The sequence below is a fragment of the Ambystoma mexicanum genome, chromosome 6p (genome assembly GCF_040938575.1).
Source record: "Ambystoma mexicanum isolate Mex_15411 chromosome 6p, UKY_AmexF1_1, whole genome shotgun sequence".
NCBI classification, from domain to species: Eukaryota; Metazoa; Chordata; class Amphibia; order Caudata; family Ambystomatidae; genus Ambystoma; species Ambystoma mexicanum.
In genome coordinates, this window is record NC_090935.1 from 971,193,700 (window position 1) to 971,218,216 (window position 24,517).

Consider the following 24,517-nt stretch of genomic DNA (forward strand, 5'->3'; position numbering starts at 1 on the left):
GAGACACTGGGCATGAGCGGGGGTGGGGGGGAACAGGAGGGAGACACGGGGCATGAGCGGGGGGTAACAGGAGGGAGACACAGGGCATGTGCGGGGGGTGGGGAGCAAAAGGAGAGAGACACGGGCATGAGCGGGGGTCGGGGAACAGGAGGGAGACACGAAGCATGAGCAGGGGGTGGGGGGCACAGGAGGGAGACACGAGGCTTGAGTGGGGGGTGGGGGGAACAGGAGGGAGACACAGGGCATGAGCAGGGGGGTGGGTGGAACAAGAGAGAGACAAGGGGCATGAGCGGAGGGGAACAGGGGAGAAACGGGGCATGAGCGGGGGGTGGGGGCAACAGCGGAGAGCCACGGGGCATGAGCGGGGTGTGGGGGGGTACAGGGGAGACACAGGGCATGAGCGGGGGGTGGGGGGAACAGGAGAGAGACAAGGGGCATGAGCGGGGGGTGGGGAGCAACAGGAGAGAGACACAGGGCATGAGCGGGGGGTGGGGGGTAACAGGAGGGAGACACGGGGCATGAGCGGGGTGGGGGGAACAGGAGAGAGACACGGGGCATGAGCGGGGGGTGGGGGGCAACAGAAGAGAGACACGGGGCATGAGCGGGGGGTGGGGGAACAGGGGAGACACGGGCATGAGCAGGGGGTGGGGGGGAACACAAGGGAGACACAGGGCATGAGCGGGGGGAGTGGGGGGAACAGGGGAGATACGGGGCATGAGAAGGGGGTGGGGGAACAGGGCAGATACGGGGCATGAGCGGGGGTGGGGTGCACAGGAGGGAGACACTGGGCATGAGCGGGGGTGGGGGGAACAGGAGGGAGACACGGGGCATGAGCGGGGGTAACAGGAGGGAGACACAGGGCATGTGCGGGGAGGTCGGGAGGAACAGGAGAGAGACACGGGCATGAGCGGGGGTCGGGGAACAGGAGGGAGACACGAAGCATGAGCAGGGGGTGGGGGGCACAGGAGGGAGACACGAGGCATGAGCGGGGGTTGGGGGGAACAGGAGGGAGACACAGGGCATGAGCAGGGGGGTGGGGGGAACAAGAGAGAGACAAGGGGCATGAGCGGGGGGAACAGGGGAGAAACGGGACATGAGCGGGGGGTGGGGGCAACAGGGGAGAGCCACGGGGCATGAGCGGGGGGGTGGGTGGGAACAGGGGAGACACGGGGCATGAGCAGGGGGTGGGGGGCAACAGGAGAGAGACACAGGGCATGAGCCGGGGGTGGGGGGTAACAGGAGGGAGACACGGGGCATGGGCAGGGGTGGGGGGAACAGGAGAGAGACACGGGGCATGAGCGGGGGGTGGGGGCAACAGAAGAGAGACACGGGCATGAGCGGGGGGTGGGGGGAACAGGGTAGACACAGGGCATGAGCAGGGGTGGAGGGGACAGAGGAGACAAGGGGCATGAGCAGGGGGTGGGGTGAAAAGGAGGGAGACACGGGGCATGAGCGGGGGTTGGGGGGAACAAGAGAGACACAGGGCCATGAGCAGGGGGTGGGGGGAACAGGGGAGACACGGGGCATGAACGGGGGGGGGGGGAACAGGGGAGACACAGGGCGTGAGCAGGGGGGTGGGGGGAACAGCTGAGACACGGGGCATGACCAGGAGTGGGGGGGCAAAAGGAGGGAGACATGGGGCATGACCGGGGGTGGGGGGGAACAGGGGAGACACCGGGCATGAGCGGGGGGGTTGGGGAACATGGGAGACATGAAGCATGAGCGGGGGGTGGGGAGAAAAGGATGGAGACACAGGGCATGTGGGGGGAACAGGGGAGACACATGGAATGAGCAGGGGGTGTGGGCAACAGGAGGGAGACACTGGGCATGAGTGGGGGTGGGGTAACACGAGGGAGACACGGGGCATGAGCGGGGGAGTGGGGGAACAGGAAGGAGACACGGGGCATGAGAAGGGGTGGGGGGAACAGGAGGGAGACACAGGGCATGAGCGGGAGGTAGGGGGTAACACGAGGGAGACACGGGGCATGAGCAGGGGATGGGGGGTACAGGAGGGAGACACGGGACATGATTGGCGGTGCGGGGTACACGAAGGAGACACGGGACATGAGCGGGGGGTGGGCATAAAGGAGGGAGACACGGGGCATGAGCAGGGGGTGGGGGGTAACACGAGGGAGACACAGGGCATGAGCGAGGGGTGGGGGGGCAACACGAGGTAGACACGGGTCATGAGCGGGGGTGGGGGGCAACACGAGGGAGACACGGGTCATGAGCGGGGGTGGGGGGAACACGAGGGAGACACAGGGCATGAGCGGGGGGTGGGGGGAACAGGGCAGACACGGGGCATGAGCTGGGGATGGGGGGAACAGGAGGGAGACACGGGGCATAAGCGGGGGTGGGGTGGAACAGGAGGGAGACACCGGGCATGAGCAGGGGGTGGGGGTAACAGGAGGGAGACACGGGGCATAAGCGGGGGGTGGGGGGAAGAGGAGGGAGACACCGGGCATGTGCAGGGGTGGGGGCAACAGGGGGAGACACGGGGCATGAGCGGGGAGGTGGGGAGCAACAGGAGAGAGACACGGGGCATGAGCGGGGGGTGGGGGAACACGAGGGAGACACGAAGCATGAGCAGGGGGTGGGGTGCATAGGAGGGAGACACGGTGCATGAGCGGAGTTTGGGGGGAACAGGAGAGAGACACGGGGAATGAGCGAGGGGTGGGGGGGTACAGGAGAGAGACAAGGGGCATGAGCGGAGGGTGGGACGGAACAGGGAGACTCGGGGCATGAGCGGAGGGTGGGACGGAACAGGGAGACTCGGGGCATGAGCGCGGGGTTGGGGGGTGACAGGAGGGAGACACGGGGCATGAGCGGGGGCTGGGGGGAAAACAGGAGAGAGACACGGGGCATGAGCGGGGGTGGGGGGGCAACAGGAGAGAGACACGGGGCCTGAGCGGGGGGCGGGGGGAACAGGGGAGACACAGGGCATGAGCGGGGGATGGGGGGGAACAGATTAGACAAGGGGCATGAGCAGGGGGTGGGGTGAAAAGGAGGGAGACACCGGGCATGAGCGGGGGGTGGGGGGGAACAAGAGACAATGAACAGGGGGTAGGGGGGAACAGGGGAGACAAGTGGCATGAGCTGGGGTGGGGGGAACAGGGGAGACATGGGGCATGAGCGGGGGGTGGGGGGGAACAGGGGAGACATGGGGCATGACCGGGGGGTCGGGGAGAACAGGGGAGACATGGAGCATGAGCAGGGGGTGGGGGGAACAGGGGAGAAAAGGGGCATGAGCGGGGGGTGGGGGAGCAAGGAGGGAGACACGGGGCATGACCAGGGGGTAGCGGGGAACAGGGGAGACACGGCGCATGAGCGGGGGGTGGGGGGGAAAGGAGGGAGACACGGGGCATGAGCAGGGGGTAGGGAGGAACAGGGGAGACACGGGGCATGAGCGGGGGGTGGGTGGAACAGGGGAGACACAGGGCATGAGCGGGGGTGGGGGCAACAGGAGGGAGACACGGGGCATGAGCGGGGGGTGGGGGTAACACGAGGGAGACACGGGGCATGAGCGGGGATGTGGGGGGAACAGGAGGGAAACACAGGGCATGAGCGGGGGATGGGGGAACAGGAGGGAGACACGGGGCATGATAGGGGTTGGGGGGGTAACATGGGGCATGAGCGGGGGTGGTGGGGGGTAACACGAGGGAGACAGGGCATGAGCGGGGGTGGGGGGAAACAGTGCAGACACGGGGCATGAGGGAGACACGGGGCATGAGCGAGGGGTGGGGGCAACACGAGGGAGACACGGGGCATGAGCAGGGGTGGGGGGGCAACACGAGGGAAACACGGGGCATGAGCAGGGGTGGGGCAACACGAGGGAGACACGGGGCATGAGGGGGGTGGGGGGAACAGGGCAGACACGGGGCATGAGCAGGGGGTGGGGGGCAACAAGAGGGAGACACAGGGCATGAGCAGGGGCGTGGGGGGAACAAGAGAGACAAGGGGCATGAGCGGGGGGGAACAGGGGAGACACGGGGCATGAGCGGGGGGTGGGGGCAACAGGGGAGAGCCACGGGGCATGAGGAGCAGGGGGTGGGGGGGAACAGGGGAGAGACACAGGGCATGAGCGGGGGGTGGGGGGAACAGGGGAGACACAGGGCATGAGCAGGGGTGGGGGGAACAGAGGAGACACGGGGTATGAGCAGGGGGTGGGGTGAAAAGGAGGGAGACACGGGGCATGAGCGGGGGTTGGGGGGGAATAAAAGAGACACAGGGCATGAGCAGGGGGTGGGGGAACAGGGGATACACAGAGGGCATGAGCGGGGGCGGGTGGGAACAGGGGAGACACGGGGCATGAACGGGGGGTGGGGGAACAAGGGAGACACAGGGCGTGAGCAGGGAGGTGGAGGGGAACAGCAGAGCCACGGGGTATGACCGGGGAGTGGGGGGCAAAAGGAGGGAGACACGGGGCATGACCGGGGGTGGGGGGGAACAGGGGAGACACAGGGCATGAGTGGGGGTGGGGTAACACGAGGGAGACACGGGGCATGAGCGGGGGAGTGGGGGAACAGGAGGGAGACACAGGGCATAAGAGGGGGTGGGGGGAACAGGAGGGAGACACAGGGCATGAGCGGGAGGTAAGGGGTAACACGAGGGAGACACGGGGCATGAGCAGCGGGTGGGGGGTACAGGAGGGAGACACGGGACATGAGCGGGGGGTGGGGGGAACAGGGCAGACACGGGCCATGAGCTGGGGGTGGGGGAACAGGGCAGACACGGGGCATGAGCAGGGGGTACAGGAGGGAGACACGGGGCATGAGCGGGGGCTGGGGGGTAACTCAAGGGAGACGCGGGGCATGAGTGGGGGGTGGGGAGCAACACAAGGGAGACATGGGGCATGAGCGGGGGGTAGGGGGAACAGGGCAGACACGGGGCATGAGCGGGGGTTAGGGGGTAACACAAGGGAGACACGGGGCATGAGCGGGGGTGGGGGGGGCAACACGAGGGAGACACGGGGCATGAGCGGGGTTGGGGGGAACAGGGCAGACACGGGGCATGAGCGGGGGGTGGGGGGCAACAGGAGGGAGACAGGTGGAATAACCGGGGGGGGGTGGGGGGAACAGGGGAGACACGGGGCATGAGCGGGGGTGGGGGGGAACAGGAGGGAGACACAGGGCATGACCGGGGGTGGGGGGAACAGGAGGAAGACACAGGGCATGAGCAGGGGGTGGGGGGTAACAGGAGGGAGACACAAGGCATGAGCGGGGGGTGGGGGGTAACACAAGGGAGACACAGGGCATGAGCGGGGGTGGGGTGGAATAGGGCATACACGGGGCATGAGTGGGGGGGTGGGGGTACAGGAGGGAGACATGGGACATGAGCGGGAGGTGGGGGGTACAGGAGGGAGGCATGGGGCATGAGCAGGGAGTGGGGGTACAGGAGGGAGAGGTGGGGCATGAGTGGGGGGCAACACGAGGGAGACACGGGGCATGAGCGGGGGTGGGGGCAACACGAGGGAGACACGGGTCATGAGCAGGGGTGGGGGGGCAACACGAGAGAGACACGGGTCATGAGCGGGGGGTGGGGGCAACATGAGGGCGACACGGGGCATGAGCGGGGGTGGGGGGAACAGGAGGGAGACACGGGCATGAGCGGGGGGTGGGGGGTAACACGAGGGAGACACGGGGCATGAGAGGGGGTGGGGGAACAGGGGAGACACGGGGCATGAGCGGTGGGTGAGGGGAACAGGGGAGACACGGGGCATGAGTGGGGGGTGGGGGGTAACGAGGGAGACACAGGGCATGAGCGGGGGTGGGGAAACACGAGGGAGACATGGGGCATGACCGGGGGTGGGGGAACAGGGCAGACACGGGGCATGAGCGGGGGGGTGGGGGGCAACAGGAGGGAGACATGGGGCATGACCAGGTGGGTGGGGGTCAACATGAGGGAGACACAGGGCATGAGCGGGGGTGGGGAAACACGAGGGAGACATGGGGCATGACCGGGGGTGGAGGAACAGGGCAGACACGGGGCATGAGCGGGGGGGTGGGGGGCAACAGGAGGGAGACACGGGGCATGACGGGGTGGGTGGGGGGCAACATGAGGGAGACACAGGGCATGAGCGGGGGTGGGGAAACATGAGGGAGACATGGGGCATGACCGGGGGTGGGGGAACAGGGCAGACACGGGGCATGAGCAGGGGGGTGCGGGGCAACCGGAGGGAGACACGGGGCATGAGTGGGTGGTGGGGGGATCGTGAGGGAGACACGGGGCATGAGCGGGGTGTGGGGGTTCGTGAGGGAGACACGGGGATGAGCGGGTGGGGGGACAGTAGGGAGACACGGGGCATGAGCGGGGGTGGGGGGACAGGAGGGTGACACGGGGCATGAGCGGGGGGTGGGGGCAACACGAGGGAGACACAGGGCATGAGCGGGGGGTGGGGCAACACGAGGGAGACACAGGGCATGAGCGGGGGGGTGGGGGAACAGGGAAGACACGGGGCATGAGCGGGGAGTGGGGGGAACAGGGGAGACAGGGGGCATGAGCGGGGGTGGGGGAACAGGGCAGACATGGGGCATGAGCAGGGGGTACAGGAAGGAGACGCGGGGGCTGGGGGTAACACAAGGGAGACACGGGGCATGAGTGGGGGGTGGGGAGCAACACAAGGGAGACACGGGGCATGAGCAAGGGGTGGGGGCAACACGAGGGAGACACGGGGCATGAGCGGGGGGTGGAGGCAACACAAGGGAGACACGGGGCATGAGCGGCGGGTGGGGGAACAGGGCAGACACGGGGCATGAGCGGGGGTAACACAAAGGAGATACGGGGCATGAGCGGGGGGTGGGGGACAACACGAGGGAGACACGGGGCATGAGCGCGGGGTGGGGGCAACACAAGGGAGACACGGTGCATGAGCGGGGGGTGGGGGGAACAGGGCAGACACGGGGCTCGAGCGGGGGGTGGGGGGTAACATGAGGGAGACACAGGGCATGAGCCGGGGGTGTGGGCCAACACGAGGGAGACACGGGGCATTAGCAGGGGGTGGGGGGCAACATGAGGGAGACACAGGGCATGAGCAGGGGGTGGGGGCAACATGAGGGAGACACGGGGCATGAGCGGGGGGTGGGGCAACACGAGGGAGACACGGGGCATGAGCGGGGGTGGGGGGAACAGGGCAGACACAGGGCATAAGCAGGGGGGGTGGGGCAACAGGAGGGAGACACGGGCATGACCAGGGGGTGGGGGGGAACAGGGGAGACACGGGGCATGAGTGGGGGGTGGGGGGATCGTGAGGGAGACACGGGGGCATGAGCAGGGTGTGGGGGGATCATGAGGGAGACACGGGGGATGAGCGGGGGGTGGGGGTACAGTAGGGAGACACGGGGCATGAGCGGGGTTGGGGGGACAGGAGGGTGACACGGGGCATGAGCGGGGGTGGGGGGATCATGAGGGAGCCACGGGGGATGAGTGGGGGGGAACAAGGGAGACACGGGTCATGAGCGTGGGGTGGGGGGACAGGGGAGACACAGGGGATGAGCAGGGGGTGGGGGGATCGTGAGGGAGATACGGGGGATGAGCGGGGGTGGGGGGATCGTGAGGGAGACACGGGGGATGAGCAGGTGGGGGATCGTGATTGAGACACAGGGGATGAGCGGGGGGTGGGGGAGAACAAGGGAGACACTGGTCATAAGCAGGGGGTGGGGGGAACAGGGGAGACACGGGGGATGAGCGGGGGTGGGGGTATCGTGAGGGAGACACAGGGCATGAGCCGGGGTGGGGGGGAACAGGGGAGACATGGGCATGAGCGGGGGGTGGGGGGAACAGGGGAGACACGGGGCATGAGCGGGGGTGGGGAAGAACAGGAGGAAGACACGGGCATGAGGGGGGTTGGGGGAACGGGAGGAAGACACGGGCATGACCTTACTAGCAGGTGGCAGATCCCGCTCCTCGGGATAAACAAAGATGGCGGGCGTCTTTCAAAATAGATACACTGCACGTTGCGCCACAGCCAATGGGAAAGCACGTAACATGTCCGCGGACACGTTATGGGAAAAAACATATATTTGGGACCCCCTATAACTTTGCCCCCCCTGGACGAAGGCTCACCAAACTTTGCAAAATAATTTAGAGTGAGCCATATACTTTTTTTGCAAAGTTTGCTGTGGATTCGTCCAGGGGGAGCGAAGTTATAAACCGCCCAAAAAGTTCTCTTCCTATGGAAACAGCAACTCAACCATATCTAAACCATAACTATATATATATATATCCATATCCTGATTCAGCTAATCACAGGGAATTAAATAAAACGACAGCCAGGTCTGCATCATTTTGCACAACCGCTTGGCAATTTTCTGCCGTTTTCACAGAAAGCATCACAGTTATGAACATGTAAGTTACTCTTAAATTCAGGACATTTTCAGATCAGCCGGGAACCTGGTTTAACTGGCCATTGCAGTTTCCCAAGTCACAGGTGGATGAATTGTATATCACCAAAATTGCCTGGAGATTATCTAAAGAATGACACATAAATAAACAAAATCCAACTTTTGGTTACTGAGAAAAATGCCTAAATGATAATAGTTCTTTTAAACAAGGGAATCTTCATATGGGCAAATATGAGATTCCTTTCCTCCGCGTCATTTGCCACTCCGGTGCAACCCAAAACCAGAGATTTTATTAGTGTCTTTGTGTTTGGAGTTTGCTGTTTAAAGTTGGAGTTTCAGCCCTTCCCTTAATTGTAGGCCCTTTTTAGCACACCTCCTTCTTACATTCTGGTCATGCATCAGCCAAAACAGATGGCCTGCATATAACTGCCTGTAAAGACAGCAAGTTTAAAGGACACTTTGTTTCCACACCTTTCAGGCAATCCACTGGGATGAGAGCCAGTCTTTCCACTGAGGGACCCATTTGTGACATTTGTCCCACAGCAAGCAAACAGGGTCTGCATTGGGCCTAAGTGAACTTTTCATGGCAACAAAGTTGGATTTTCTTTTCAAATGTTTTCTGGTATTTTGCATGTGAAGCATAATCTACCTTACTTTTTGTCAACCCACACCATGTCTTTTCCCTGACATCTTTATGTTGGCACGGGGACATTTATCTCATGTCTTGCTTTGAATCACAATTTACTTGTTGTATAAGCTTCTTACAAATGCTAAATAAATAAATAAACGTGCAAACACATATACAAAGCCGTTTACGTTTCAGTGTTTAAAAATCCTGTTTTTCATGTCCCCTTGAAATTCTTCTACCTTTGTGAAATAAAATGCTGAATTTCCTTTTGTAGTGACAGGTATGCCTTTTCACATGGCCCTTCAGTTTTAACTTGCAAACACACATGCAAAGCCGTTTTTGTGTCAGTGTTAAAAATCTGGTTTTTCATGTGAAAGGAAACTTTTAATTTCTTCTTCCTTTGTGAATTAAAATGCAGATTTTCCTTTGGTAATGGCATGTAAGCCTTTTTCACATGGACCTTCAGTTTGGGGCCTTTGATTACACCCCACATGCCCTCCCTGTTCTTCCATTCTTCTTTTTCATGGGGAAGAGCAGGGCAAAGTGGGGATTTATTCAAAGTCCCCTTTTCTGTTTTTTTTCTTCATATTTGTCTGGCTCAATCTCCTTAATTAGGAAGTGGGCACTCCAGCCTCCCCTTCCGGCTCTGGGTTGGGGGGTGTGGCACAGCACCCCCTTTCTTCCTTCATTAGGAGTGGGCACTCCAGCCTCCCCTTCCGGCTCTGGGTTGGGGGGTGTGGCACAGCACCCCCTTTCTTCCTTCATTAGGAGTGGGCACTCCAGCCTCCCCTTCCTTCTTTGGGTTGGAGGGTGTGGCACAGTACCCCCATTCTTCCTTCATTAGGGAGTGGTCACTCCAGCCTCCTCTTCCCTCTTTGGGTTGGAGGTTGTGGCACAGCACACCCTTTCTTTCCTTCTTCCCGGGATCTTTGGGGTTCTCACCAGATGCCCTCTTGTGTCCAGGCTGGAAAAAGGAGGTTATTTATCTATTAAATAGACAAAAGAGATGTTCTGTACTTTTCATACAAATATTTCCACAGAACGTGGGTGTTGTATTAGAGAGAAAAATATTACATAGAAAGAGACATCACATTTGAACTATTATAGTTGCACGAGGGAAACATCACATAAAACTAGACACAGTATTTCAGAACGTTACTTCAAGACATTTTCTTTTTTTGTGTTTTTTTTTACATTTCCAAAGAATATTAATTAAACTACTCACCTGTTATAGTTCTCCATCCGGGGTTTTCACTCTTTGGATGGTTCCTCTGCTCGACTTTCAGTTGGCTCCTCAATCAGTCGTAAAGCTTGTCTGGGATAAACAGCTTTTCAACTAATTGATGCAGACCCATCTTTCTTCTGTCTGTTCTTCTTTTGGGATGCAGATCTTGTAGGCACTAGGGGATATTTTGTCTATAATTTCAAAGGCACCACGCCAAGATGGGAGACATTTCCACTCCTTGGCCTGATTCATTTGAAATTTGTGCATGTAAACCTTGTTCCCTACTTCATATTCCTTCTTGGTGGTCTTTGGGTCATAATAGGTCTTCATTCCTTCAGCCAACTTTTCTAGAATGTTTAATGAGTAGTGGACGCATTTATCAGCGTCTGATCCCGAGTCCTATAGCGAAGATGCCGCGGTAACACCATTCTTCAACCGGTCATGAGCTCAAATGGAGACATCTTTGTTGCAGAAGATCTTGTAGATCTAATAGACATCAGGATAAGTGGTAATCGGATGTCCCAACTGGGTCCAGAGTCTGCAACAAACTTCTTTAAGATACTCACAATTGTTTTGTTGTATCTCTCTACCCCTCACTTGAGGCTAGGCGGTAGGTAATGTGGATTTCTCTTGTTACCCCTAGAATCTCCCGCATCTTTGCCATCACCTTACTGGTAAAATGGCTTTCTCAGTCCAACTGAATCATTTGCAGGAGGCTGAAACGAGAGAAGATATGGTTGATCATTAGTGCTGCAGCTGTCTCTGCCTTACAATTCCGGTCTGGAAGATATTCTGCCCACTTTGTGAACAAGCATGTCACAGTCAACATGTACTTGTTTCCGCTAGAGGAGCAAATCACTGGCCTGATGAAATCGACTTGCAAAATCTGACCAAGGCAGTTTCATTCCCCTTTTTTTGTAGGGGAGCTGTGTGTGTGAGTGAACTGGGTTGATATTGAGCACACACAAGACACCTCTTTAGGTAATGTTGAAGTCCTGGCCCATGCTTGTATAGTAGGCAACCTTGTGCAAGATTTCTAATGTCATGTGAAACCCCCTATGGATGGCAGGGGTCACATCATGGGCATGATTCAACATCAGGCTTTGGAATGAGGTAGGTACCACCCACTGGTAACAGCCAGATAGGGCTCTCTTCATCAACACCCGGAGATCCTCTTTACGGTACAATCTGACTCTGTTAGAGGAGAGCTTGCAGGGTTTGCAATGTGTTAATAACATTTCCCAATGAACGGGTCATCTTTCTGTGCAGTCATCAAATCTGCATCTGGGGTATCTTTACTCCACTGGGCAGTCGAGAGTTCACTATTTGCACAAGTTTGTGACCTGGTGACAGCAGAAACTTGGATTTCACCAAGCAGGGATTCTTTTTCTATGAACTCCCCATGCAGAGACCTGGATTTAGCCAGCTTATCAGACAGGTAATTCCCAGGCTTATCTGGCCCCTCTGTATTGAAATGACCTCTTATCTTCTTCCAATAGATGGTCATCTCATTTTTATTGTTGGCACAAAGCATGGCTTAAGGGTTTATTGTTGGCACAAAGCATGGCTTGATTTGTTCAGTTAATCAGGTGCTCCAAAATCCCATTCCTGACATAATCGGAGTAAGTAATTATGACCACTTCATTGAGGGGGTGGTGCACTGGAGTGAGGATGGCTTGATGAATGGCCATCCACTCTGCAACCTGACAACTTCGGGGTCCTATTTTTTAACCAGCAGAGGGTTTCGGGGGAGTGTTCACCCAGGCATGCCCAATGCCAGCCACTAGTTCTTTTTCCCCATTGTTATCAACATGGTAGGAGCACCCATCCACATAAACTTTGGTATCCCCTGACACGTGTCTTCTTCATAGACCTTATGTGAGGAAGTTAAGTATGCCCCCATGATGTTATTGGTCATTAGACTTTCATCCTCGAGACAGTTTTCTGGAACACAATCATGCAAGTCTGCCAACCCTTGCGCTAGGGGACTCTTCTTGTTTTGGCCATATCTGACCTCCACAGAAAAGCCTTGCATGGACAGAATCCTGGAAGTAATTCTGGAATAACTAAAGTTCCCTGGCCATATTATGTCAATTTGTAGATATTGCAAGGGTTGTTGAGGAGTCTCAAAAATGATGTGCTCCCCCCGGATAAATAGGCAGTCATTTTTCAACGCCCACACCATTGCCAGGAGTGCCTTCTCGCAGTCATTGAATTTTTCCTCCAAAGAGGACAAAGTCTTGCTCGCGTATGAGGTGACTTTGTTGACCTTGCCATGCTTTGATACAACACCACTGTTAGGCAAGTATCTGAGAACCCTGTATCCAAGAAGTACACCTGGCTTGTTATGGGGTAAGACAAACAAGGGGCATGGGAAAGGCTTCTTTTCAGTTGTTTAACTGCCTCTGCTTGTTCCGGACCCCACTCCTACTTGACTCTGACCTTTAATAGATGGACCAAGGGTCAAGTGACCTCTGCATAGTCTTAAATGAACTTCCAACTATAATTAGTGAGTCCAACAAGGCCTCTTAATTCTCTCAGAGTAGTATGGTGTTTTAATTTCAATAAGGCTTCCACCGTCTTTGCCTGGGGATTAAGACCCTCGGGGGTGATTTTGTGTCCTAAAAAGTTCTCAGTTCTTACACCACTGTGCCTTCTGAAAGGACAGTTTTTCTCTGGCTTTCCGCAACTGGGTTACAACATAGCAGATTTCTGCTATATGTTCCTCTACAGTTGAGCTCTTGATCAAAACATTATCCCCATAGGCCAGGTTTTCCCTTTTGCCCAAATAAGGCATGGCCTTATGTAGGAAGATGTTAAACCCATTGCTGGAGTTTATGTATCCAAAGGGGGTTCGGATCCACGTGTACTGCTGCCCCCTGAAGGTAAAGGCAAGCATGTACTGGTCTTGTCTGCTCACGGGTACTGTCCAGTAACAGTTGGTCACGTCAATGCCGGTGTACACCTTTGACCTGGGCCAGCCCTTGATCGATGTAGGTAAGTGGCCATCTTGACATGTAGACCTTTTTGTTCAACTCCCATAGGTCTGCACATAGTCTGTATTGGCCATTTGTTTTGAATATGCCCAGTACCAGGTTGGTGAAGATACTGTGGATCGGATGAATTATCCCACAGGATTCTACATTCTCAATAATCTCAGTGACTCCATGGACATGAGAGGTAACCGGTATTGCTTCACAAACACTGGACCCATCTCAGGGTCCATGGGTATGGTGGTTGAGTGAATGCGTGTGTGTCCACAGTCGCATGAGTCCATTGGAATTCCAGGAAGACCTATTTCCAGCTTTTGTCTTTGCTCCTCAGTCTCACAGGCATCAACAAGATTGATCATTTCCTCAACCATTAGCTTGAAACCTGGGATGACCTCGGCATTGGAAATTTCAGCAGTATCCTCGGGTTGGGTGGAGAGATCTCTTTGGATGGTGTTGATCTGTACAGGGGATTTGAGGTAGTGGTCCTTGACTCTGAACACTACCTCCTCCCTCCTAATGTCACAGGTCACCTCTTCCACCCCGAAGTGGCAGGAAGACTGCACCATGATATTGCCACATGCCTAGTAAAAATAGTTTCTGGAGGAATACGTTGCTGAAGTCAAAACAGTCGTTTGGGATTGGTGCCATGATTTCATTACCTAGATCAGTAGAATAATGTTGGGCCTCAACCGCCATTCCAATAAAGGTGTCTGTGCCCAAAGTGATACTTCGAGGGTCGCCGTTATCGACCAAAATTCCAATGCTGTCATATTCTAGGTCTAACAGAGGTGTCGGATTTAAAAACAAACCTTGTTGTTGGAGATGGGAATTTAGATTTATATAGTCCTCCTGATGTTTGATGTTCTGTCCTGGCTTAATTTTGAGGGGGAGAGTAAATTGTCACAGCTGCCATGGGATGGTAACCTCTTCTTGCACTTGAACGTCAACGGCATAAGGCAGCAATTGAGCTGACCAGAATGCTTTTTCAGAATTGTCAAAGCCTATGGGGTTACCCCTGAGTCGGGACGAGGCTTTATTATTAATTAGATCTAAATTGATTGCAAATTGGTTGAGAATGTCACTTCCCAGATAAAAGGCGGAAGGGACATCTCTCACGACCCAAATATTATGTTCTATGCTTTTGTCAGCAATGGGAATTTTTAGCATACACCTGCTAGGCATGATATGTTTGGAATTTGGGGTTTCCAGATCTACTTCCCATTTGTCAATCAATTTAAATGTGGGAATGGTCTGATCTTTTGGGAGTTTCCTGAATAATCCTTTGCTGATGAAGCTCCTTCCGTTATTCAGGCATACTCTGGTGAGCAGCTGCTCCTCCCCCTCATTTAACTGAATGGGCAAAAACAATTGTTTTCCCTTTTTCTGAATGTCCGTCAGACTTTGAGAGGGTTCTTCCATGTCTGGTTTCACAGGACTCAATGTTTCTTCTGACTTTGGATTGGTGTAACATTTTAGGGTGTTCCCTTCCAGTATGGATTGCCACTTAAAACTGTGAGGAAAGTTGATTTTCAAGAATGGATAAGGGTTCCCATCTCCAGTTTGTTCTCCTACAGAGATGACAGTGAGGTCTGGGGCTTGGTTATTCTTGAAATGGAACTCTATATTTTAAAAACGTTAATCAATTAAGTGACATGTACCATTCAGGCTTACATAATTGGTACCCATTTTAAACTGTATAGGGTGGCTAGTATGATTCCAAAGGAGCTAGTTTACACAGTCGATCAGAGTTGATAACCTCCTCAGGAGATTGTTCCCCAGTAAACAAGATGTGCCCTCTGGCGTCACAACTATCACCGGATGTTTCAGCTGATGCCGTCCAATTTTTATTTCCTGATCCACAGTCCCTTTGACAGAAATATTATTCTCTTTGAAATTTTGGAGTTATCCGTGAAGTGGTGTGAGGGGAATTTGGTGGTCATCCCCCATCCTGAGTTTAGTAGGTCAAAGGCCTTTTTGGACAGGAGGGTGGATTGGGATCCAGTATCCACCACAGCTGATAATTCACACTGACTCTACACCTTGTATGGTGCATGAAATCGGCCTTCTTTCTCCTCCAAGGTGCAAAGAAAGTGTGAGTTATTTGACAGCTTGTGGTCATTTTTTTAATATTGAACTCCAACACTGTGTGATCTTGGGCAATTTTTTGTGTCAGAATTTGGGAATCTGTAAAGAAAACTTTGCAACTCGCTATGGGAGTGGTTGGGGAATCCTCCTTTTCCCTGGTTCCTTGTCTGTCCACCTTTACCTTGCAACAGTTCTCAGAACCTGTTTGGAGAAGGACATCCCCTCAATTCTGTCTGGCTCGCCCCTTTCGTAGTTGAAGTGTTTCTTGTTCTGGGTCGGTCTCCATACTTACCCTGTCCCACTCAGGGTCTTTTGGGAACCATTTTCTTTGGGATGCACCCCCCCCTGTTTTTTTAAAGAGAAGGTCTGCTTACCCGGGGAGCCTCCTCAGAATCCTGTGGTTTGTCAGAGGTTTCCTCCTGTGATTTCACCCCTGGGGTATCAGACCTGGGTGTTGGGGAATTCTGGGGAGCAGGGTTAGGTTGAGAGTTGGACTGAGCCCTCAGAATCCACCCCAGATCATCTATCAGTTGGTGGACCTGTCACTCGAGTTGCGAGACCTTTTCTGGGTGGTAGGGAGACCTCAAGTCATACCTCGGCTGCTCCTGAAAAGGGTAACTGTCCCTTCTCCCGGAATAGCTCAGGCACTGGAAATTTCCCCCATAATTTTCCATCCTGAATCGCCCTTCTCCCGGGTTTAGGGATCTATTGTCCTGGAACCAGGAAGAGAGAGGAGGATTGTTTTGTAAGTTCTGATTTTCAGGATAGCTGGGGAAAAAGTTCAGATTGGGAGGTGGAGTGATAATTCTCTCCTAAGGGAAGTTTGGAAGGAAGTTTCCCAGGGCAGTACTTATCTGATCGGTTCCCCTCCTTAGGCTGGGGGAGTGTTTACATACCCAGGATGTGTTTGATACCCTAGGCACCTGATCCTCCCCACAGTGTAAATTATAGGCAGCGTTACGGGCCTCCTGTGGGTTTGTGTGTGAGAAGAAATATTTTTAAATGCCTGCTTTATAGGTGGACCATTTATAATGATCCTGGTCATCCAGTACTGCCAAACAACTGGAGTACTCAGGTGAGAAAGTCCATTTAGCAAAAGCTATATAATTCACATCATTACTGATCTGGAATGATGCCATCATCTGCTCATAAAGTTCCAGGTGCTCCCATGCTGAATACTTGGCATTCTTGTGATATGGGGTTAGAAAGCTCTTTATGGCATTGATTTGTCTTATGGGGTCTTTCACAAAACCTTGCTCTGTTTCCCTGTCTTTTTCTTCTTCTGCACCGGAGTCCATTCACCTTCTAACTCAGAACTGCTACTTGTACTCCCTCCCCTGTCTGTCTTCTAGGTGCTCCCTATCTCTATGAGACTGGAAATATGCTGGATCTGATTTTTGCTAAAGAATCACTCCTGACTATTCAGTCAGTTGAACCTACACTGTGGTCGGACCACTTTCTGGTCTCTTGTATGCTGGAAGCTGTGGGCAAACCAACTAAGATCTCAGTGGGTAAAATCTGTGGGTAAACGCACCGTTGACACTCAAAGCATGGTTACTACGATCCGTGCCAAGTGTAGTTCAGCTACAACGGCGTCGCTGTCTCTTCTCTCTCACGCCTTTCTTGAGGCCGCAAATGTGGCCGCTCTTTTACGACTGGTTCAGCCTTGCAGCTGCCATCAGAGCCGTGGCTTACACATCTCCTGAAGGATGCCCAGCTCAAATTGAGACAGGCTGAACGTAAATGGCAGAGAACAAGGATCCTGCTAAAGAAAATACTATATAAAGCATGCTCTGCAGTCTACTCTGCTGCCATTAAAGCAGTGAAAACATTATACCATACCACCAAAATTGAATCCTCATTATTTCAGCCCAGGGCTCTCTTCTCAGCAGTTAAGGCTCTCTCCTTTTCTGAGAAATTGACTCCCAATGTTACTCCAACCCAGGAGCTTTGTGATGCTCTGTCACAATATTTTATTATGAAAATCGACACTATTCGACAAAACATCTCTATGACTGTAACTGCAGCCTCACCTGAAGCAAATAACCCGACTTACCTGGTGACTTTTACTCACCCTGTTACGAAGAGCTGGACAGCCTTTCCCAGGTTCTCTGAAGAGAAAGTATTGGTGGCTATTCAAAAAATGTAAACCTGCTCCCCATCGGATGCCATCCCATTATGGGTTATGAAGGAGATCTCCCCAGACGTCCTTTCAGAGATCATGGCAGCCATTAACGACTCATGTCAGTCTGGGCTGGTTCCACAAGAATTGAAGGCAGCTACGATGATCCCCCTCCTGAAGAAGCCATCTCTGGACCCCACTGTTCTATCTAATTTCCGTCCCATCTCATTTCTTCCTTTTCTATTTAAAATGATTGAGTCACTGGTGTCACCCCTGCTCTCTACATTTCTTGAATCTTCCCATCTTCTGGATCCTGCTCAGTCTGGTTTTCAACCTGGTAGGGGCACTGAGAGTGTACTGGTCGCCGTCCATGATGATATGGCCAGGCTGGTGGACACAGGTGGAGTGGGGGCTCTGATCCTGTTAGATCTATCAGCGGCATTCGACACGGTCGACCACTCCATTCTGCTGTCCCGCCTTGCCCAGCTGGGCATATCGGGCCAAGAACTGGCCTGGTTCACTTAATTTCTGGCAGATCATACACAGACCCTCTCTATGCCCCCCTTTCTCTCTGCTCATTGTCACCTCAGTTGTGGAGTGCCACAAGGCTCCTCCCTGTCTCCAATCTTATTTAACATCTATATTTGGGCCATTGTATGTTTGATCCGCTCCTACGGCGTCAGATGCTACTCGTACACCAACGATACTCAGATCCTGATCCGATTAGATCTCGATCAGGCTGAGGTGTCATCGTGCCGATGGGAGTGTCTGGCAGCTGTGGGAGAGTGGATGAACTGCAATTGGCTCAAATTGAATAGAGACAAAACTGAGGTGATGGTGGTGGGCTGTCCTCCTGACTCCACACTCTGGGTGCCCTCCTTTTGGCCTTCATCTTTGGGTCCTCTCCCTGTGCCGGTTAGCAAGATGAAAAATCTGGGGGAAATCCTTTCTGCGTCACTCTCTATGGATAAGCAAGTTACTGCTGTATGTCAAGCTGGCCACTTCCAGCTAAAAATCTTAAAGAAGGTGTTTCCCTTGAATCCTGCCCCACAGTGTCCTCCAGTGGTGGCAGCCATGGTGATATCTCGGCTAGACTACTGCAACTCCCTGTATCTGGCACAACCGAAAAGCATGATTCAGCAGCTGCAGCATCTAGCTGCACGTGTTGCAACTGGCACACATTATGGAGCGCATATCTCTCCTGTGCTTTGAGTCCTCTATTGGCTCCTGATGACCCAGCGGGTCAACTTTAAAGCACTGTGTATAGTTAACCGGGCCCTCCATGATCAGGGTGCTGAATACCTCCAAGCTAAGTTGTTTGCCCGCTACCAGCCTAGCCGCAGCCTATGCTCCGCCTCGGCTGATCGGCTGGTGGTACCGATCTACAATTGTATAAGGGCTGAAGGTTGTGCGTCCTCTGCAGCCTCTGCAGTTCTATGGAACGACCTCCCTTAGCCATTAAGAAAACATCTAATTATCTAGCATTTAGAAAAGCAGTTAAAACATATCTATTCTAGGCAGAGTTGCGCTTGTGCTCGGCTGCAGCCTCCTTTCCTCAGCACCAAGATACCTCTGGGTGACTGTGAGCTCTAGAAATGATACTAACATAACATATTATAAATATTCTGATCATTTACCTTATGTTGCAGTGAGCTCAAATTTTCCACACACTATTTATGGGCATCTTGCAGTGCAGAAAACAGTATTTCACGCTCTACTTTCTCTTGCTGCTGGGTTTTTAACTCATTGTTGAGTTGTTCCGTGAGGTGTTCTTGTTTTGAGTTCAAAAATATGGTTCTGCTGTACTTGATCTTCTAACTGTTTAAGTTTGTTCTGTGCCTCATTAAGATGCTCAGTCTGACTCCACGCACAAGCCTCACTCTTCTGCACTCACTCTTTCACTAACTGCAAGTGGAAGCATAGATAAGCTTGAGCTGAGCCATTAGACTCAGTTCTTCTTGAGCATTCCAGGTCATATAAAATGCCTCGAATGCTTTGTGCCATATCAGACCTTCACAACAAATATCTATTCCTTCTCTATATCCGCCTCTGCCAACTCGCCACTAATGAACAGCTTTGTAAGGAAATGTCTTCTGGCATCATCTAATTCAATTCTATTGAACCTGCAAGTGGATCGTAAGTGGCTGTTGGGCTGCTGTGGGCTGCTCGCCTGCTCTGGACCTCTTTGTTCTCACAAGCTTCTGCATTGACGAGTCGGCAAGGAGAAGGATTGCTCTCCCGGCGCCGCTCGCACCACTGATACAAAGCTGACTTGGCCCTTCAAACAAAGCTTGTGGATTAGCTGAGACTTCTTTGTTGGAACTTTCTTGTTTGACCTTTATTGTGGGACTCGTTACATGCTGCCCGCTGATGCATGCTAAAATATTTTCTCTTTTACTCACAGCGTCATCATTACGCTTCACTCCCTGCCACGCCTACACATAGACTCCACCCACTTTTTTTCTGCAGGCCGCCTACTTAATCCACTGGGGCCGCGCGCACCTGCAAGTGGATCGTAAGTGGCTGTTGGGCTGTTAGGGTGCGAGGGTGGGAAGGCGGGAGGATGTTACAGCCAGCATGAAGTTTTATGATAACTATTAATGTAACTACTTTGTCATTTAGGATTACAGTACCCGCTGTGCGCTGTGTATGTGTGAGGCTGCGCTAGCCCCCTCGTCGTAGCGAGTATATTTTCAAATGGTCTCTAGCCTGCACAGTGGCCGCTCACTCTGCTTGCCTGTGCCTAAAAGAGCTAGTTCAGCCAAATTGCCCAAAGTAATAGGCGTGCCCATGTCTGCGATCCCTGGAAGCTCTGCCATGGCATCTATAGGCGGGGCCTCATGCTTGCCTGAGAGGGCAACTACTGCTGCTGCTATTCATGATCTAATTTGCCACAAAGTGGCGTTTGCTTATGCTCGAGCCCAAACAGAAGCATCTTTGACTGCACTAACTGTTCCCCGCGTTCTTTTGTCTACTGACACAAGAGGTCATTCTTCATCTGCACGCAAAAGCTTTCTTAGCATGCATATGGATGAACCTCACATTGTGGAAGATGGAAGTAGTGATGCAATTAGTTCCTCACCCTCTGACAATTCCATCCTTGCCCCTGTTGTACTTGCAGCCCCTGAAAAACGTGTATGTCTTTCTGTTGGACCCTCGACTCCGGTCACCTTGCCTAGTAGCAGGTGGGCTGATGTACACTTACATTGCAAGGAAGGGGATCTGTCTAGCGACCCTCATATTTCTTCTTCATCTGAGGCATGTAAAAAGCAGTTGTTAGACTTTCCATCATCTAGTCCATGTCTTCCCTCATCACCCAACAATGAAAGAATTCCTCCAGTTCCGGTGATAAGTCTCTCTTTTTCACCTACCAAAAAGGCCTCTGCACCCCCGCTGGGGTTTGACGTACTTGATCCTTCTGAGGATATGCAGTCTCTGGAAGCCTCATACCCCGTTCTATCAAGGATACTCAACTTATTAGACAGAGGGCACGATTATACTCATTATGAAATAAGGGACTGCAAATCCTCACTTACTCAGATTCTTCTTAAAATTAACAAACTGGAAGGGTACATCTTTGCGGATACCCTTAGACGTGAAGGTGGCTGCCAGTCCAACGTGATGGGGGCTACCTCTCGTCTTGTCTCTACTACTCAAACTGACCCTTTAGAAGAGATGGTGCAGCCACATTCACGTAAAGAGGTTCTTCCAATGATTTACTCCTTTGCACAATCCTTTGCTCATACAGTAGCTGCCCCTCAGGACACTCCTTGGCAGATTTTCACTCATGCCCAACTGTGTCAGAAGGTCTCGCTTAACACTGAAAAAATAGAGCAATTATTATTCTTTCTACAAGCAAAACCAGATGAGCAGGATGGGGAGCATCCTCTTCAGTCTGAGGAAACGGATGTGTCTGAAATCTCCGATCCAGACAGTCCCTCAGCTTTAACAAAGCTGTTTGATATGAATGTGCAAAGTGCTACTGCCTTGCCCGAGGGGGCGGTTGGCAACAGTGAGGCTCACTCGGCTGGCGCAGGCCAGTTCCTTGGATCTCAGAAGGAGAAAAGGCTGTTATTTCGTGCCCTAAAAAGAAAAGCGATAGGCAAGTGGCATTGTCAGTGCCCAGTGCAGTCGCACTTCAAAATAAAAATAAAAAAATTAAAAAATCCTCAAAGTCTCACTTCAGACAATATTGATCCCACTGCACAGTTTGGTTCTGACGGCAAACAGGGCATTAATCGTGAAGAACTATCGGCAGAGAGTAAAAATGCTACATTTTAGCCATGATGAGCAACAGGCTCTTATGGGGGGCATTGGCTCACTCTCACATAACAATAAAGGGACAAAGTCAGTAGCTCGACTGGGCAATCATGGCGCCGATCTTCCATCCACTGTGCAACAGAACTTAGCTGGCAAAGTACCACGACCTTGCAAACTCATTTATCGGCATTCTATAAACCAATAGAAAATAAAGTTGCACAAGTGGGGAAGGGCTCTGCTGAGGTACCCCAAGTTGGTGAGTCTAATCAGTCTCTCACGTTTGCTAAACCTGTTCCCCTATTAGGGGTCGGGGTTGCCAATGTGCAACATCCTGCTGTGCCTCCGGTATCAACTTCTAATCTCCCTCCGGAGGAAAGGCTGAAAATACTTGGGTCCCCAAAGGAGCCTGGGCTGCAACCATCTTGCCCTTCAAGTTCGCTAGTTGATGGTGTGGTAGCAATGGATAAGTCCTCAAGAAACTCTTCAACCATTATAGGATGGGTGACTGACCCGGACATTAATGGTGCTTAACGTCTCCATCGCTCTGCCCCTCTTACAGTCATTTAGTAAAGTTCCTGCATTGAGAACCTTGAATACCACAGACATCGAATGGGTTATCCTTCCAGCAATTCACAACTATCGTATGGTGTGCAAAGTTCAATCAGCCATCATCACCGATTTGGTGGTGCAGTATAAACGCGAATTACAACTGATTGGATAATCTCCCCACCTCTTTGACTCCATCGATGATGCGATCTGTTTCAACGAAACTCCTCTTCCTGTTATCAATTTGTCGTCACCAAAGAGGAATTGTCCAGATGCCCAGTGAGAGATGAAATCTGCAGTAATTGCACAGCTTGTTGGCCTGTCTAATATCAGTAAAGATTGGTCTTGGTTGTCCTCGCTGGCTATCACCCTAAATCCTGCCATGGACAACATCCCCAAGTAGGAAGGTAACCTCCTTGACGATCCTGTCCTGGAATTCTTGTGGGTTCACGAATTTGTACACATGGCTAAAAAATGTTCCCTTAACACTAGAATGTGACATTCTCCTATGTCAGGAAACCATGTGTGAACAAAAGCTCCTGTTGCCGGGATTTATTGTGCATCAAATTATGGCAAAGCGTGTGCTCAAGGGGCGGCCTTATGGCGGTCTGGCCATATGTGTGAACACTAATCTAAAAATTAATATACGGGGCGTCTAAAAATCTATGGCAACATTGGCTTTGCTAGTTTTCTTAAATGAAGGATCTCCTGATCCTCATTTTATCATCGCCCTTTACCACAACCCGGCACTACTGAAAATAGCAACTGTGTTTCAGGAGATCAATGAACTTTTTGATGAAGTCATGCCCCAGCATCCGACATGTCAAAGAGTGTTGGGTGGTGACTTTAATGCTCTTTGCTCAAAACCGAATGTCTTATGTTTTGCTGCTGTGAGTTCTCCACCAGTGTTATATAGAGGCCAATTATGGCAAGAGTTTCTGGCGTCATGGGATGTTTCATTTCTTTCCTTTGAAGCTATGTATTCTTGTCATACATGGAGGAGGGGCTTGAATTTCTCATGTATCGACCACTATGCTATTTCAGCAAATTTACAGGACAAGTGTAGCAAAATCTTGATACTTGACCCCGGCTTGAGAGACCATCTCATAATTCAACTGGTTTTAGATGTTACTGTTGAGAGTGTAAGGGACAACCCCAACCAGACCTTCTTGAAGGTGATCGCCCGGGTATTTCCATTCGTTGGAGCACTAAACTATGCAATAAGATTAATGGCATGATTGATGCCCATCTTTCAAACTACAATGGCAATTTAAATCCTTATGCATCTGTCCAAGTTGAAGCCAATTGGCATTCGTGTTTCATTGAAAGCGTGATGCAAACTTGCGCAGTGTGAAAACGGATTCTATGAATCGAAATTAGGATTCTGGTAGCAAGATAATTCATGCAGCTAAATGCCTTAAAAATGCTGCCTTACGTAAACTCAAGAGGGCCTTTCTCTCTATGGAGGAATTTCATAAGGAAAAAAAAAGGTTATTTGTAATGCTTACCGCAAAAAGTGCTTCAATCACAAACGATATTTCCATCATCTGAATAATGAAAGATGTTTGCTACTTTATGTTGCAACGATAGACGTTACACGTGGGTGATGCTTAGGGTGGACACCAACACTCTATGCACTGTCCAGGCCTCGATGATATCTGCCGATACCTGGAAGGAGTTCTTTAAATCCAAATTTTGCTTGCCCACTACATTCGATAATGTCAATATAAAAAACCTGAGCATTCCAAACTCACCACTTCCACAATGGTCTATTGATGACATTGAATGCGCAATTCATGCTTTAAATTATTCTAAAGCCGCTGGTCCCGACGGCATTCCGCCATGTGTAATAAAGCGAAATCCAGTGCTTTCGGCTCTGATATTAAAGAGCCAATTCGATAACATCTTATTAATATAAAATATTCCTTCCTCCTGGTTATGCTCCATAATTGTACCTCTGCACAAAAAGGGTACTAGATCTGACCCATCTAACTTTCACCCCATTGCCCTCATTGATGCAGCAGCCAAAGTCTTTCCAATTCTTCTTCACCGAGATCTACATGCCTTTAATAAACAGCACAACATCCTTTCACGCCTCCAAATCAGGTTTCGGGCACAGATGTGGACAGCATTAAATGCAACACTAATGATGCATCTTTTGCAAAAGCAAAGGTTCCTGACTCAGGTCCCCTATATATGGCATCCATAGACCTCACAGCCGCATTTGACTGTGTGGTACGGGGCTTACATTGGGAAAAAATGGCTCTTATGGGAATCCCTCCTCACATCATATTTTTGGAAAATTTGGTTTTATTGGAG